We start from the raw sequence: 10,022 nt of genomic DNA, 5'->3' as shown, positions 1-10,022 counted from the left end.
TTTTTGGAGGGGAAACTGAGAATGGAGAAATTTACATGTAAATAAAGAAAATATCTAAAAAAAATAAAATAAAAAAATAAAAATGTGGGTTCTGGGAATTGAACTCCTGCCCTCTCACTTGCAAGGGAAGCATGCTAGCTATGCTAGTCTATGTCTTTTTCAACACACTTCCCCCCTCCTGAGACATTCAGTTCATCCTTTGTGGCCCTAACAGTGTGTACTAGACTGGAGCTCTGAGTAAGGGGCTGGATGCAGGGCTGGGTTGGGAAGCATGTTTACTACTCTTGACCCACTAGCATTTTTTAACCTTTTAATTTTCTTAGAATCCTTTAAAGGCATGTTGTTTGCAATAACCTCCTTGACCTTGAATGAAAAAAAAAACTAATGCTATCAGGAATGCTCAATATTTTGTTGGTCAGTTTATAATTTTTGAAATTCTTTTTAATTCTCTTGTCTAATTTTTTTTTAAAATATGGAATGCTTCATGAATCTGCATATCATCCTTGTGTTGGGGTCATGCTAATCTTCTCTGTATTATTCCAATTTTAGTATATGTGCTACTGAAGTGAGCACTTGTCTAAATTGTTTAATTAAAATTTTAGTATGAAAACTAGTTTTATTATGGCATTTCAGTCTATTATGTATTGTTCTATTATTTTGTTCATTTTTGACTCCCCACTATTCTTTCCCATCCCTCCTTTTCCCCTCTCAATGGCTTCCTTCCCTTCCTTAGATAGTCTTTCTTACACTTTCATGTGACATATATATGTACAGTTAAGTCCAAATTCCATGTATGAGAGAAAACAAGATATAATTGTTTTCCTCGTCTGGCTTTTTAAAGAACTTTCTCTGGTGATTGATTTTCAAAATCTTGCCCTAGAAAATAGATGGATTCCTGAAATACATGTGCCAAACCATATTTTGGAAAATTAAGTCACATAACATTTTCTTTTTTCATAAATCCTAAAGAGCATACTTATGTAAAGCAAAGTGTCTCATCTAATCTTATAGAAAGGTATCTCTGTTGAATTTTGTCAAGTGTATATGTGTGGTTGAGGTGAGAATAAATCTGAACAGGTAGTATGGTAGGATCTTTCTCCAAGTGATCTTCTGGAAAGCATCGTGGTTGTACCATTTTGTGGAGCTTATCAGAGGGTCAGGAAACCAGAGAGAAAGCTGAGAGGCTAGTATTTGGAGGTTTTCCTCTTTACATTGGGTCTGCTTATGATCTGTCTAGCATCCATTCCTCTCAGTTTCTGAAACATAGTTCTCTGGATTCCTTTCTCTCCAAAGGCCTCTTGGCAACTGTCCAAGGAATGGCAGAGTTCATTCTGATCGATGTCCAGTGAGTGGAGCTCAACCAGGATGGAGCTCAACCTGTCAAAATCACAGAGAAATGTCTGTTACATATTCCAGCTGTTCTTTAAACATGTTCCCCAAGAGCTAGCTCCATTTGTTAGCTGTCAGAACGATGTAGAAGAATTGCTCCAGACCCCCAGTTGTCATCAGCCATCTTTGTTTATATGCCAAATTTTCTCTCCATTATCCAATCAATGTTTAGTAAAAGAAAGACCAAGTTAAGAACCTTTCCTAGTGAGTTGTGGCTCCCAGTTTGGGAGCTTGTTTTAGCTCCCAAATGGAGTGCATTGCTGCTGGGAAAGAAATGTTTGGTTGTCTCTGGCACCAATAGAAGGCAAGATTCTACCTCTCAATATTCCTGTGATCAATTAGGAAGGACTCTGTTCAGAGTTCTAGGTAAAAGATGTACATTAGACCAAAAGATTGCTTATAAACTTGGTTCTTACGGACACACTAACTGGGAGCATTTTATGATTCAGTGCATGAAGATGTGCGCAGCCAGGATTTTCCTTACAAATGTGGATGGTTTTATGACTGTGTGTGTGTGTGGGGGGGGGAGCTATTTCATCCTCCAATCCAAGAGATTTGAACTTCTCAGAAATTTTGGAGGTATTCCAAAGCTAAGAATCAGCTCACAAGAACTGTCTGTATATTAACTCATCTCAACACAAGTTCAGTGACATCAGCTAGTAAGTTAGAAATCTGCCATGACAGTATTTACACCATGGAAATGGGGAAATGCTACATTTGGGCTGATCCAGTTGTTAAACATCTACTGGTTTGCACAGAAAATTCTCTCCTAACACCCCTATACTCACTGAGGGAAGCTGTTTAGCTTAAAGGAAAGAAAGCCCTTTTGCATTGCTTGCAAGGTGAGCCTGTGCAGTTCGTAGGCAGACTGCTTTCTGTTATCTCATCTACTGAAGTCATGAGGTAGACTGGCTGGCAGGGTGATGGTACTTCTTTCTTTGCTGCTCAGCTATATGACAGGTCATTTTACCTCTCCAGCACTCAGCTTCCTCTTCACTATAATAAAAGTAATTTGGATCATTAGGTAATTGCTAAGTTTCCTTCTAGCGCTGACATTTCTGCAATTTGATGAGTGCTTAGCTGCAGGGAAATATCATGCATTTCAAAAACTTGGGACCCTTCAAAGTGTCCAAGCACATCCGTTACAGTGACCAACTCATCTCTCTCAATTTCCTTACTAGATCCTGGGCTCTTCTTAGTAATTCTTCCTGTCTCTGGGCTTGTACCTCCAGCATAGATGAGTGGGGCATCTCCAAGTGGCAAGCATAATTAATTAGTTCCTTTCATCTGGAGGTGCCAACACACTTAAAAGGCAACAATCAGTATACATCAGGGTTGTTCTCCAAGGAAGGCTGCCTGAGTATACATGTTTTACAAGCGGCCTATCATAGTAATGGGCTGAGAAGCCAGCATTATTGACTTAGTGACTTATCTCTTGATCAGAAAGAAACTACCTCTTGGTCTTAAAGGAACTGCAGCTCTGAGATGAATCTGTTTTATATTCTGAATCCCAGATTGCATGGCATGTTCTGCTTAGCTATCCCACTAACATTGCTTTGTATATTTTTTCATCTGTCTGAAGCAGAAACTAACCCAAATGGATATTTTTTGCTAGTTTCAGTGATTTGGTGAAACATGTCTAAACAATGTTTTCTCTTTAAATTTCTGTAAAAGATGGATAGTGTAATTTGTACTGAGGATTGAGTGTAGACTTTGTGGAATACAGAAGGAATTAAATCCACCTTCATGAGGTACCCGAAAGAGAAGGGGATGCTGATAGGGAGTGGGACTGATTATAGAGGTGAACAAATTTCAGATAGTGCTTAGAGTCTTGCCAAGATACATAGGCCCATATTTTAGCACCTGCAGAAATATGGGTCCACGGTACAGCCCCCTTCCAAAAATGTACATTCACATGTGGAAAATCATGCAAATTGTTATTATGGTTGCATTTATGAGGCCATTTAACTCTTGAATCAGAAACCTAAGTATTTTACTGACTGTTTGCAGGGTTGGTTACCCACCCCTGCCAGCCATCTGGGCTGTGTGCGTTCAGTGGCTGCAGCTATAAGGTTGGGGCTATTAAGTCTACCATCAAAAGCACAAGCTATGTGAATGGCTAGAAAATAAGTCATTTATTCTGGAATTCAGATTCAAAGTGAAAATATATATTTCTTTCTATCTTATGTGGACAGCAGACATGGGCTGAAAAACCTCTTGGCTTTAGACTGTCAATCAGCTCTACCATTTTTTTCTTGGAATATTCATAAAATATTTTTAATCTCAATACTTGATTATATACTTTTCATTTAATATCTGCATTTTAAAGATTTTTAAAATTTTTATTTTATTTAATTTTATGTGTGGCAGTGTTTTGGCTGCTTGTATGTATGTGTACCATGTGCATGTCTGGTGCTCACAGAGGCTAGAAGAAGACAGATTCTCTGGGATTGGAGTTGTATGGTTGTGAGCCACCATGTTTGTGGGTGCTAGAAATTGAACCCCAGTCCTATGGCAGAGTAGCAAGTGCTCTTAACTGCTGATCCATCTCTTTAGCTTCTTGATATGTGAATTTTTAAGCCACAAGCTTAATTCATTATAGGCATATATTATCCAGCACACTGTGTATTGTCCTTAGTTTAAGTATGATGTATGGACCAGCAGCATCACTAGCATCACTCTGGGAGCTTGTTAAAATTGAAGAATCTTGGCTCCCTCTCAGTCCATACTAAATCAATCAGAGTCAGTATTTTAATAAGTCCTCAGGTGATTTATATGTACATTACAGCCCAAGGAGCACTAATGTATATCGTATATATGTGCTTTGAGTCTATCTCCATTAAACCCTTTAAATTTATGAAACAATTACTAAGGAGAGGCAAGTGACCTAAGTGAAGGAGCCATTTCTTATTGTCAAGTCATCAAACAACAGACTTGTTTTTTAAGTCAGTATGAGGAGCCAACTTTCTATGTTGATTCAAGTGAATGTGTTAATGTCTCCTTTCTGCATTCTTAGTCTAAAACTGGTAAGTAGCTGGAAGCTGTGCTATGAATTTGTTACCTGAACAAAATATAACACAATAGACTTGAATATTTCATATTGAAATGTTCTTTGTTTTACTGTTGAGGTGCTTGGAACTGATGCTGCCTCAAATGATCCCTTTTTGGGGGAGATCCAAGAGATTTTTGCTCATTAGAAAAGACCACATTGGTAAGAGTAAGGATAGTTGAAGGGAGTTTTGTGGATGGAGTGGGTGGGTACAAAGAAGCAGAGCCCGAAGCCAGCAGCTCATCTGAACATGGAAGCAGTAGATCTAGAAATGTAATATCCCAAAGTGACCTATATGTCTACACAGTGCTGTTTGGGGACCCCAGTGATAGACAAGCCACAGTTAAAGGATGCTTAATTAGAGAATAGTTAATGCCATTTGGGTACTTCCTGGGTTTATGTCTTTTTTTATCTCCCTTCTGCCTTTGTATGTGTGTGTGTGTGTGTGTGTGTGTGTGTGTGTGTGTGGTGTGTTTTGTAGAAAAATGCTTTAACCCTATAATTCATTATAACCAAAACTTCTTATCTATTCTTTAATTCTAACTTTAATTGAATTTACCAATTATTTATTTAACCCCTACAACACATCAGGTCCTAAACAAGACACTGGGTATATAGAGGTGACCATTGTAAACACAGGGCAATAGATACTATTCCCAATTTCCCACATTTGTAGAATGCTATAGAGAATTTCAAGTGTAGCAGGAAACTCCCAAAGTTATCAGTTGATCATCATCCCCTTAGAGAGAAAGTTGCTATGGAAAATAATTCTGCTAAAATGTCTGCTTGTATGTATTGGGGTATGTGTGTGTGTGTGTGTGTGTGTGTGTGTATGCCTGTGTGTACAACTTGCATATCAAACCATTGTAAACCTGTAGTGTGCTTTAATGTTTAAATCCTTTTGATTGGGTCAACAATAACATCAAGTATTTCTACTACGAGGAACTCCAAGGCACGTGGAGATCTTTGCCAAGAATCAAAACAAACTCTAGCAAGACTTTCAGAAAGGCTGGATAAGGGGAAGTTTACTGGTTTTGAAGCCAGTCTTCAATCTCCCTCCTTCCCTCCCTTATTTCCCCTCCCTCTCTCTTTCTTTTTGTTCAAGTCACATGAACTTTTTTTAATTGCTAATTCAGCATGTATTCTGATGCAGAGGAGAGAAATAAGCAAAGGCTTTCTGGAAGAGAAATCAGAACTCTTGGAACACCATGGTCATCCTGTACTGGGGAAAAAGCTCCAAATATGTCAGGAAAAGGTACAGAGCAATTCTGTTATCCTCTCTGCACTGTGGCCCTAGCTGAATTGTTGACACTGACCCTGAGGTTAGGCTTTTGCTGAGTTACTACTACCCTAGTAATTATATAGTAGCCTCTCCCATTTCCTGCCTGAGGTGCTCTTTTGAGTGTTTGATGTGAGAATGTTCTTTAGATACCATTGGAGAACTCAACCATTGTTGTCAGAGGGACCTTTGTGCCAGTTCCTCTCTCCCTTCCTCTCCCTGCAGCTTGGCCTACATTACTCTTGTCTTCTCATTCCCCCTTCCCTAATTTGCTTAGCTTGACTGAAGGATTCAAGGTTATGAGGATGGGGGTTTAGATACCATTGAGTACCCAGAGGACTTTGCTCTTCTTGTGCAGTTTAGGCTGTCCTTGAATTCATTATGCTCATTCTGCCTTAGCCTCTCCAGTGCTAGTATGACAGGCATAAGTCATTATGCTTAGCTAAATTTGCTAATTTTAAATTTTGCTATCATTTCAAACTTCCAATAAAGTCACAGGAATAATCCAGAGTCCTTTCATGACACTGACATTACCCTTTATATCACTCGCAATTTTGAAGGGGTCGAGTCTCTTTAATAGAATTCTCTTTCTTTTGAATATGCCTAATACTTTCTCATGATTAGATATATTATATATATTTTTTTCTCATGGCTAGATATATTTTATATATATGTATATATATATGTGTGTGTGTGTGTGTGTGTGTATTTTCCTTTTACTTCTCTTCCATTTGTTTACTGAGTGTGAAACATTTATTGAATTAAGGGTTTACCTCTTAACCACTGAAATATGACAGCTCTATTGAGACATAGATCACCCACTTAAAGTATGCAATTCAGTGGCTTTTAATATATTCAACAGAGGTATGCAACCATCTGTAATTGACTTAAAAAATTTTCATTATCCCCATCCCAAAAGAACTCTCATGCTCATTGGTAGTCATCCCTTATTTTTTCATTTCTCCAAAGGCTCTAGCATAGCAACCACTGATATATTCTATTTATCTAATTTGAGGTCACAATGTGCAATTTTGTGTGTGTGTGTGTGTACCTGAGTTATTTCCCTTACTGTTATTTGAAAGGTTCATTTATGTTGTACCATGTATGAATCCATCATGAGAATAGTAGACTAATATTTTACTAGAGGAATGGGATCTATTTCATTCACCAGACAGTTGAGCTGCCCCTTCCCTTCTTTTGGTTATTTTAAATAACAGTGCCATAAATATTTGTATGCAGATTTGGGGGCTATATACCTCTGGTTTGCTATTGTCTTCTGAGACTTGAAAGTAGAAAGAGCAGGAAGAATACATTCCAATGGGGGTGTTGGTAGATCTCAGCAATACCCGGCTTTGTCGGTGTCATTTTTTTTTTAGGTGCAATAAGTTTATCTGTAGCTCCTTGTGGCCTTGTTTCACAGACTAGTGGCCCTTGTGGATCTGGCACAACCAGAATTTTTAATTGTTTGCCCTCTCTTAGGGGATTACTATGAAACATGACCTCCTAGGAAGCTTGGGAGTCTATCAGCCCTATATCTGTGGGGAACACAAACCAGCTGTTCAGCTCAGTTAGCAGCTGGCTCATCTGGAACTCTCTTATAGGTTTTCTTTCCCCCAAACAATGGCCCAAGTTATAGCCTTGTGGTTGCCAGCTCGTTTTAATTGGGTCCTTCATTTTATAGTCTGTTATTAGCATGATGTCTGGCCGTCATTGGAGAGCTGGGTTTTTTTCCTCCAAAACTCAACAATTTAGTAAGATGTTTTATAGAATTCAACAATTTATCTGTCCCAGGAATAATCAGAGGGAGGTGTGTGTGTGTGTGTGTGTGTGTGTGTGTGTGTGTGTGTGTGTGTAATGTCACAGAGAGGAATGGTACACTGAGAGGAAATTGCCTTTAAAATAGAACCCTGAGTTGATCAGGCTGAAAACAAAAACAAACAAAAAAAACCTGAATGAATAAAACAAAGAAACAAAAACCTCTACTTTCCACATGGAACCTCTTCTTTTCATGGCTCTTAACTACAAAAATGACCAAACACTCTTGAGGTACAGTGGCACTGATAAATAGCCCTTTGATGGCTTCCCATGCACTTGCCATGTAGTGTGTCTGCCCTGACTTATATCACAAGCAAACTTAGGCTGCTCCGAGTTTGCTTTCAGCATTTTCATTTTGCTCCCTAAGCCTTCTAGGAGGCTATCTGTAACATCATGGCAAAACCTGGGCTTGGAATTCCTTTTCTCTGTAATTAAAGCTCATTTCTCACTTTAGGGTATTATAGATAAAGATGAGGGCCAGGGAGATATCCTACCTAGTGTATAATTCTGGCTTTCTCATCTGTAAAATGGGAATAAGAATAGTATTCTTGCTGTGTGTGGTTGTTGGGAGGGCACCGTAAATAATTTAAGGCAGATGTAATAAACTACACAGGCTCTTTGTCAGTGCCTTGCTGTTTTTATTATTACTATTCTATCATGGCTATTGGCCCAATTCAGATACCAAATCCTCTGTGAAGTTGAGTCTATATGTTTTGATCACTACTGTGTGCACAGCACTAAACATAATTTTGTCTACAATGGATGCTCAATAAATGTTTGTTGAATGAGTAAGCAGAGGAGTACATTTTCCCAGCAATCCACTGTTCCTCTTTGCTTTTAGATCACTTGGCCTCTTACTTCCTTTATGGCATTTCCCACATTTAAACGTCATTGGAACTAATTGTGCTTTAAACACAATTCTCTTATCCAGATGGTTAGCCCTTGGAGAGTAGAACCTGGACTGATTGTCTTGTGTTTCCTGTGAAACCTTGCATGGAGGGCAATCAATATTTGGTAAATAATTAATCCCCTTTGGAAACTATGGTCTTAAACCATTAAATTACTGTTATATTTTTAACCAGATATAAGCACAGAGGCATATGCATGCCATGTTGCTTTCTTTCTTTTTCTTCCAAAGGGAGTGGTAAAGGTAAAAGTCGAGGAGGTAGGCAACAGTGGGAGCTAGAGTCTAGTATTAAATAAGAATATGAGTACAGTTCAAAGAACAGGTTGGTGTTAAAGTTTTACAGGAGTTCAGTAATTTCTGAAAATACACAGGCTTCATTCTGTTTAGTATTCCTTCAAGTATAGTTAATGCTTTGTTAAACAAGAAATAAAAATAAAAACACACTCTCTCTCTTGGTATTGTCTAGAAAGTCATAGGTTATTTCAATTGGGTTCTGGGCTTGGAAGGCAGTCAGAAATGTACTCACTGTTTCAGTCACTAGTGTGGCTAATGGGTGGAAATGCTATGACAGTCTGGTGGGGAGCTGGAACCTACCTTTTGTTGAGCATGGCTGGTCAAGGTGAATGAAGAGTCATTTGGGTAGTGGCCCAAAATATGAGAACAAGATTAGTCCACAGTAAAGGTTGGGCTCATTTCTGGATGTTCAAAAGAAAGGTGTCAGGTTAAAAAGAGATGCCGGTTGACTAGTACCCAAGAAGATCCATGTATTTTTTCTACAATTAGGTAATATTTGGGTGAGGTGGGAATTGGAGAGGTGAATGATATTGCAGCCATTCATGCATGGTCTGGGAGAAAAGCCACATGCCTCAAATCAAAACTATAGAGTATGTCTAAGTGAGTAAAGATCATTTGATTTTTGAATGTATGGGTTACATGTACTCTGAAGTTTTAGTAAGTTGGTATAATTTATAAGACATATATTCCTATGGCTAAGTTAAGTACTATCACACCCCTAGACATTAAGTCAATGAATATTTATCATTTGCATGGCTGTCCAAGATAGGCTGGCAAAATGAGACATGGATTCTCTACTGTGAATGTTCACTTAAGGCTCCAAACTCCCTCCACCTTGTTGCTCTACCCTCCCTCCAGGCCTTGGAGTCCTTGAATCTAGCTAGTTGTAAAAGTTGAGTGTAGGGGAATGTGAAGGCAAGACTTTGTGGGCCAGGATGGGAAATGGTATTCATTGCTTTCTAACTCCATTCAACACTGTCCAACCTTAGTTCATAAGCCTGCTCAGAGTCATAAAGAAGCTGGGGAATGTGGTCTATTTACATGCACAAAGGAAAAGCAAATGGTTTAGTGAAAAACTAGTTCATCTCTGCCACATAAAAAGCGAATTGGAAACTTTCCCACTCAGTTGCCACAAAGAAGAGTAGGGTATTTTGCTGCCATTTGGAAAATGCTTGCTTTCCTAACTACTATCAGTATGTACCCAGGAAGCACCTAGCACTGAATGTACCAAATAGTTTTGTATTGAGCATCTACTCTAAGTCAGGCATGAGATGGGGAGTGGAGACCAC

The 10,022-nt window shown here is 38.7% G+C and overlaps 1 protein-coding gene and 1 non-coding gene across 5 annotated transcripts in view; one reads left to right on the top strand and one right to left on the bottom strand.

Moving 5' to 3' along the window:
- Nhs (NHS actin remodeling regulator) overlaps nucleotides 1-10,022 on the top strand; it is a 332,793-nt gene that overhangs the window by 47,092 nt on the left and 275,679 nt on the right. The gene's annotated exons all lie outside the window — the stretch shown is intronic.
- On the bottom strand, nucleotides 467-573 carry LOC116095845. The gene has a single exon (XR_004120737.1). It is a non-coding gene; the product is annotated as a U6 spliceosomal RNA (small nuclear RNA).

Source organism: Mastomys coucha, chromosome X (assembly GCF_008632895.1).
Source record: "Mastomys coucha isolate ucsf_1 chromosome X, UCSF_Mcou_1, whole genome shotgun sequence".
Taxonomy (NCBI): domain Eukaryota; kingdom Metazoa; phylum Chordata; class Mammalia; order Rodentia; family Muridae; genus Mastomys; species Mastomys coucha.
This window is presented reverse-complemented; position numbering and strand designations above follow the sequence as displayed.